This window comes from Sander vitreus, chromosome 7, assembly GCF_031162955.1.
Source record: "Sander vitreus isolate 19-12246 chromosome 7, sanVit1, whole genome shotgun sequence".
Lineage (NCBI taxonomy): Eukaryota > Metazoa > Chordata > Actinopteri > Perciformes > Percidae > Sander > Sander vitreus.
The window spans coordinates 33444315-33451814 of NC_135861.1; the positions used below are offsets into that span (position 1 = coordinate 33444315).

The window sequence follows — 7500 nt, forward strand, 5'->3', positions numbered from 1 at the left end:
CATTTTGAGCGCCAAAGACTTCATTTCCTGTATTCTGATACACTTTAATGCACCAATTTACAGTGGAAATCCCTTTATTTAGCCTACGTGAAGAAGGAAACACAGATGACAATTCAAAATATATCAAACATATAATTTAAAGTATGTTGTTATGTGTCATTGCACATTTCTAAGTGGGTGTATGGAAATCCTGGAGCTTTCTTAGTGCGTATACTGCGTATACCTGCATATCAATAGACTACACCACTGGACATGCCCTCAAGCACTGTACTTACTTACAAGTTTGAGGTACTTGTACTCTTCTTGAGTATTTCCATTGTATGCTACTTTATTCTTCTACTCCCAACACATGTACATGACAGCATTAGTTATTTTTCAGATTATTAAAAATAAAATATAATCAGCTAATAAATGATGTATTTTTTTGGTGGCATTTAAGGCCTTTATTTAATAGGACAGCTTAGACATTAAAGGCGGAATACATGCAGCAGGTCGGAATTGAACCTGCAGCCGCTGGGGCGAGGACTGAGCCTCTGTACATGGGGCGCACGCTCTACCAGGCGAGGAGATTGAACTACCCAGCACTATATAAAGTCATTCAAGTAAGCTTTACCAGCTGCAACATTAAAGTGATCAACACATTAACGCGTCAATAATTACAACCCATGTACTTTAATATGTATATTTTGATGCTAGTACTTTTTTACCTTTACGCAAGTAATATTTTGAATACTTTGATTTATTTGATGATTTCAAAAACACCACAAAAATCACAAGGACAAAAAGTCATTGGAGTCTGGAGGCTGGATTCCATTGAGGTGCTCTAGTCAAACACTGGTTCCACCACAAGACCAGTGTAGTCAACACAGCCAACACAGAGTGGAATGTGGCCGGGTAGCTATGTCAACATGCTTCTTTCTTTCTTTCTTAGTCATAAAAATAAATTAAAATTAGAATTGAAATTGAAGCTCACCCAGTGGACCAGGGGTCATCCACTACATTTTTCCAAGGGCCAGAAGTTTTCTAAGCAGACACTCCGGGGGCCTAAATAAAGAAAATGAAATGAATTTATATCTAATAAGCATATTCTTGTTTGATATTTTCACTTTCTTACTAATATTGGGTTAGGGTTATTTTTTTTGCATGTATTAATGTGAGCAAACTCCTAAAAAACATGGAAACTCCATAATGAAGAACTTAAGCAGGCTGTGCATTCGTCCTGTATGCCTCAATTGCAATGAAACCATGCAACAAATAATACAAAATACAACCGGCATCATCATCAAGAATGAAAACGGCAAACATGACGATGACGTAATTCACGTTTATATTAAGTAGCCACATGCATCTGTTTTGGTCTTATAATACATCCATAGATGTAGTGCTCGGATGGTGTGCTTAGCCACTAGCAAAGTTGACAAGAATTCAAGATTCATGGCAAAGATAAACAGCTCGACTACAGACCGACAGCCTTCGTTTTCACTACGTATATTTATATACAGAGTAGGGTTTGAGTAAACCACAGTGGACTGCAGATTGAACTATCACTTTCTACATGTTTATGCCTGTAGAATGGTAAGTAGGTATTGATAAGTACTGACTTTTCACTCACAGAGGTTTAATTGTAGCCTAGCCTACTTACAGTAACGAGCGTAGCGTAACGCTTGTATCCAAATGAATTGTGCTTGAAGCTGCATGGCATTTTGTCTGGTTTAGGCTACCTGGGTGTGGTCCAGTTTGACTTAGATCCACAATGCCGAAGGTAATCGGCATGTGAATAGAGATGCAAACACAGCAGCTGGGTTTGTGCTCTCCCTGTGGAATGTTACCTGCTCTAAATGCTCAAAATGCTAAATACCAGAACGCATTTTTTCCTCTTCACATTTTCTGAATTCATTATTATTCTGCGGGCCGGACTGAAAGCTTTGGCGGGCCGGATGTGGAGTTGACGATAGGGCTGCACAATTAAACGCAATAATATCCAAATCGCAAGGGGGCGCAATATTTGTTAAATAGAAAATATGTGTCAAACTATTGTGAATGAAGTAGTGTGGTGCTGCAGAGATGTCCCAGCCTACACATCATATCCTACAGACTAAAGAAAAAACCTTTGTGTGGTACAGATCCTCGCAAAAAAGCACACTTCAATCATTTTTTTTTTTTTTTTTTATGAAAATGAGAATAATGATACAAAAATGATCATTCCCTCTATTATCATGAATCATATCGCAATTGCAATATCAGTTAAAATAATCGCAATTACATATGTTCCTGACATCGTGCAGCCCCAGTTGACGATGGCTGCAGTAGAGGGTGCGTCCCATGCAGGCTGAGTCCTTGGCTAACCCACAGCCCTTTGCTGCATGTCTCTCCCCGTTCCGGTATTCAAGCTGTCCTGTCAATAAAGGCCATACAAAAAGTAAAAAAGATTAAAAATTGAAAAGTCTACATGGTACTTTGTAAACATTTCTTTTAAGTTTAAACGTGCTCAGTTTCAGATTTTTTGGGGAAATGATCCACTGAACTGCTGCATATATATGCATATATGCTACATATAGGTTTTGGCTCATTAGACTACTGAATTGAAAAAGAAATCAAATCTGTCAAGCTACCTTTTGTAAAGTGGCTATGATTTTCTCTTAGTAGTGAAAAATAATGAAGTAAGTTGCTACCATGTTTTTCATAATGTTGTAAGTGAACAGCATCTTTATATACAGTAAGGGATTCTTTTGCTACTGTCAACCAGTTCTGATTGTTGAAATGAACAGGATCAAGATGTTTTAATATAACTCTTATCAATTTATTTTGTTTTAAATGCAGGACATTTACTTGTAACAGAGTATTTTTATATTGTACTTTATACATATTGCTACTTTTACTTAAATGTCCAATATGTAATATATTTACTGTATTAGATCAAAAAATGACAACAATATGTCAGCAGAACAACAGCAGAACAATTCAGTAAATGAAATGTGGTCGATTTAGACTAGGAGAAATGAGGCGGGACATTTACAGTTTGTAGTGGGGGTTAAATGCTGGTGATGTAGGAATGTAAAGGTGAATTAATGTCATTCACTTACAGCCATCTTTTAAAGGCCTGTAGGAAGTCACCCATCATGCACCAGCCCTCCATGTGTACTAATGGTGCAGTCACTGCAATATGTTCTTCAAAGTTATTCTTGTAAGAGCCGCATTCGTTTGTTTATGTGTTTGCCATTGAGCTGATAGGCACACTTAAAGTAGGGTGTAAACTGGATTTAGTCCCTCATCACATTAGAAAAGGATCTCTTCTGGGCTAGTATGACCAGGAGGAACATTTGCAGCAACTGGTCCAATAAGTCTTAAAATATCCATATGGGCATGTCAGCATTGGAAGAAAAAATATATATCCTTTACTGTAGCTTGTTGGTGGGGTGTAGGGCCCAGCGTCCACTGTGGACACACACGTTTTTTCCTTCATGGTAGACATTTTTGTAACACTGAAATAAAGTATGATTGGATAATGAAACTCTTACTCTAAACTATTTCTTTTATTTATTACTAATGCCTGTTATCACTTATCAGCACAATATGTTACCACTCTTACAGTGATGCCTCTCCTGATACCTTTTTTTGAAAGCCCACCTCTGTCAATCTGCCAATGTCTGTATCCTGGTCTGATACCTGTGATATTTCTCGTCTCTCCATACCTCACCTACAGTATCTTATAGTATGTATTAACCTGAGCATGTGGTTTAGCTGCCAAACTTTCAAACTAATGAAGCACTTTCTAAAGCACCAGAGATGTTAAAAGTTTCAGAGTCAGATCTGTAAATTTGAACAAAAAGTCATCGTTAGCATGGCAAGAAAATTATTACACATGATTCTCTTCTGAGTAATGTAGTATTTAGTGTTGGTCCAGGCTGCTACTGATATACTGTATAAGCCTGCATGCCTTCACTTCAGTCTGTACAATAGGCAACAAAAGTAGACAATGTATATGGTGTGTGGCTCGATCTGAGTCTGAAAGGGCCATAAAGTACATGACAGACAAGGAATGCAGCCCCCAGCGAGAGACCCTGAGGAGCTGAACCCCCCCCCCCCCACACACACACACACACACACATTCATGTTCATACCCTTTGGGGAGTGAACAATCCCCTCTTGCAATGCGGTCCCTAATCTCTTGCCACCAGACACAACTTTGATGTAGAAACCCCCCCCCCGTACTTTGTGTCCCCTTTCCCTGGGCCCCTCACTCTCTGCCCTCCATCCTCACTTCTGTTTCTAAAAGCTGAAACACGTTTTCTGCAAAGAAACAGTCAAGAACACCCTAATGCAAAGATGCAAAGCCCACACATTATTACTTATCAATGTTTCCCCTCATTTTCAAACAAAAAGCTGAATGACGACACATTCACTCTAAAGTAACACTGCAAGATTTCTAATTTAATGCTTTCTTTTTTACATACCACAGCATTTAAAGCCCAAGATATATTATAATACCTGTCCCCAAAATGGAATTGAGGGCTCGGCATCGGCGTCAGCCCCGAATGTTTTGACTGTAGTCATTTTAAATGTAGGCAACACAAAGTTTAGGTGTGCAATAAAGTTGCTACATTTTGTTTGAAGTTCCCGTGACGTTTCCAGTCTATGGTTCAGGCTCAAACACACGGAGCTCTGAAACAGACCTGTGTCCACCCTCACTGTAAAAATAGAGATGAGCAGGGCAGCTTCAGGTAATTATAATGGACGCGCTCTGTTCGGCAGAAATGTCGTCCTTGTGCTCCATGTATTTCTGCCGTAGTGCTTACCCACTGCTAGTACCAGCTCGGCTCGGCTTGCCCCGTCCTCCTTTTTCCATTACAGATTTAGTACGTCTCACCGACCAATCAGGAGTCTGCAGGTTTTCACGTCACCTTTTGGTATCGCCTCAGCTCTCTGGGAACCTCCACGGAGGTGGTACTAAATAAAGTACCTGTTAGCAGGGCCATGAAAGACACAAGTAACTAACAGTGGTAGTTTTAGGCTACTTTTAGAACTTAATCAAAGTCCAGTTGTTTAACTCCCATCGGTGTGGACCACAAGTCACTAACTAGGTCTCATGAAACAGAATATCCTGTTTTATAAGTTTTATAACTAATCAGGGTTTTCATAGGCTAGATCACTAAAGCAGAAGCTTCTCACCAAAATGAGAATAGATGGCCCACCTTAAGTTGAGATGAAGTTGTCGCTAGCTCCGTTGCTAAACCTAAACTCTTTACTTTCTTTAACCAACAGACATGGGAACTTGGTCTGCTCCTGATATTGTTTGTGAACTTCTGAATGGCAGTTCTTCAGAAGAATTATTAAACACAATATCCTCCTCGCATTATTCTGATCTGACACGTAGTAAGTAAGTAAGTAAAGTTTATTTATATAGCACCTTTCACAGATAAAAATCACAAAGTGCTCCACAATAAAATGCAATACAACACAAGAAGTCACAATACAAGCAAATTGAAATACAAATAGAAAACATAAGAGACAGCCATGAAAGCCCCTCGACTCAGTAAAAGCCTGCTTGAACAGCAGAGTCTTCAGCTGCTTTTTAAAAGATTCGACAGAATCCACCCAACGTAGCGGAGAGGCAAGTCATCCCCAGCCTCTAGGAGCCACTGCTGGGGATGACCGGTCCCCTCTAGTTTTAGAATGAGTGTGGGGAACCACTAATAGCCTCTGACCTAATGATCTCAGACTACGGGTAGGGGTATGTAGCTGTATCAAATCAGAGATGTATGAAGGAACTTGACCGTGCAAGGCTCTGAAAGTAATGACCAGGATTTTAAAGTGAATTCTATACTGGACTGGTAACCAGTGAAGTGAAGCTAAAACAGGCGTGATGTGGGCTCTTTAGTTAATGTGAGTTAAAAGCCTTGCAGCAGAGTTCTTAACAGCCTGGAGACGGTAAAGCTCCTTCTTACTCAGACAGGTAAAAAGACTTACGGTTACAGTAATCTAAACGAGAGGAAATGAAAGCATGAATGATCATCTCTAATTCATCCTTAGTCACAAGTGTTCTTAACTTAGAAATATTTCTCAGTTGGAAGAAACAGTTCCTAACTAATCATTTAGAGTGGTGATCCAACGACATAGCTGAATCAAAAAGCACAGCTAAGCTCCTGAGACTGGAGACTTTATCTCAGGGATACGACTTTCAGGTCTTGCATACTGATGTCTGGAAAACATCCAGACTTAGTCTTCACTTCAGCATGTCAACCCTGTGCTAATGTCTTGTTCTGTCCACAAGTCAAAGATCTTCAGTTTCCTGTCCCAGAGGAGAGAAGAAGCTACAACATATTCACAGTTAACACGCTGACATCAGAGAAGTTTTTTGACTCAAACCGATTAATGGATTATCAAAATAGTTGGTGATTAATTTAATACTTAACAGATAATGGATTCATCTTTGCAGCTCTAGTTAGAGTGCAGTGTAAAGAAATGAGACAAAAAAGGATCAGAAGGCTACAAATGTAATATAGTTCCAGTGATATTATATTATATATTGGTGGCATTGGGTGTGCCTTTAGTCGTTTTTGAAATGACAATTTATTACGTCTATAACATAGGTGAGGAGGTGGTGAGTTCCAAACAATTATCGGTAGATAGCTGAGGACGTTTGCATGCAGACGTCACCTGGTTGGACGCCACATAGTCTGTACCCACGACGTTCCACTTCTGGGATTGCTCCATTGCCTCTGGATTTTACTCTTTTCGGAATGCTGTGTGGACTAGCCAGGTCTGGCAAAGTGTGACTAGTCGCCACACAATGTCTTGTTTCCTTCCAGACCTGAGAGACAGTTAGCAGGTAGTTGTTTAGTGTGTAGGTGAAAGGTCAAAGGCGTGGGGAGACGGAGGGGGAGTCAACATCCTGTTTGAGTGAGCAGCTGGGTGGAGGGAGAGTCCCCGATCACAGATTCATATGTATCAGTGTCAAAGGGCACCAACGTCTGCACACACAACCCCATCACTTCCTCCATCCACTCATGCTGCGGAGACACGAATCAGCCGTTACATGTACAAGTTCAGATTTGGTTCAAGGTTTTTTCAAGTCGATATTGACACAGTACTCACATGGCGTATATAAACGTATATAATCACTCCTCCTGTCCATTCATGCCATGAGGACCCCCTGTGTACTAGAGCTGCAAAGATGAATCGACTATTAAACAACTATTAAATTAATCAGCAGCTGTTTAGATAATCCATGTCATTTTTATGATAAAACAGGTGAACTTGTGTGATGTCAGCTTGTTAAAAGTGAATATGTTCTAGTCTCTTCTCTCCTCTGAGACAGGAAACTGAAGAGTTTTGAGTTGTGGACAAAACAAGGCATTTGAAGACGTTATCCTGGGCGTTGGGAAACACTGATTAGTACCATTTCCTACATTATATTAGTCTAAATCCTTCGCAATCCACTTCCAGGATTGCTCCGGTGCTGCAGGAAATGATGTATTTTCCGTCCCCTTCCTCTGTCTC

At 40.0% G+C, this 7500-nt stretch overlaps 1 protein-coding gene across 2 annotated transcripts in view; it reads left to right on the forward strand.

Moving 5' to 3' along the window:
• The window catches only part of dnmt3bb.1 (DNA (cytosine-5-)-methyltransferase 3 beta, duplicate b.1), a 41808-nt gene that overhangs the window by 1385 nt on the left and 32923 nt on the right, over positions 1 to 7500 (forward strand). The window contains exon 2 of one of the 2 annotated variants that reach the window (XM_078255981.1): positions 5263 to 5381. The exons of the other annotated variant lie outside the window; for it this stretch is intronic. The gene's annotated coding sequence lies outside the window, so the exon portion shown is untranslated. The remainder of the gene's footprint in view (positions 1 to 5262; positions 5382 to 7500) is intronic. 2 annotated transcript variants of the gene reach the window in all.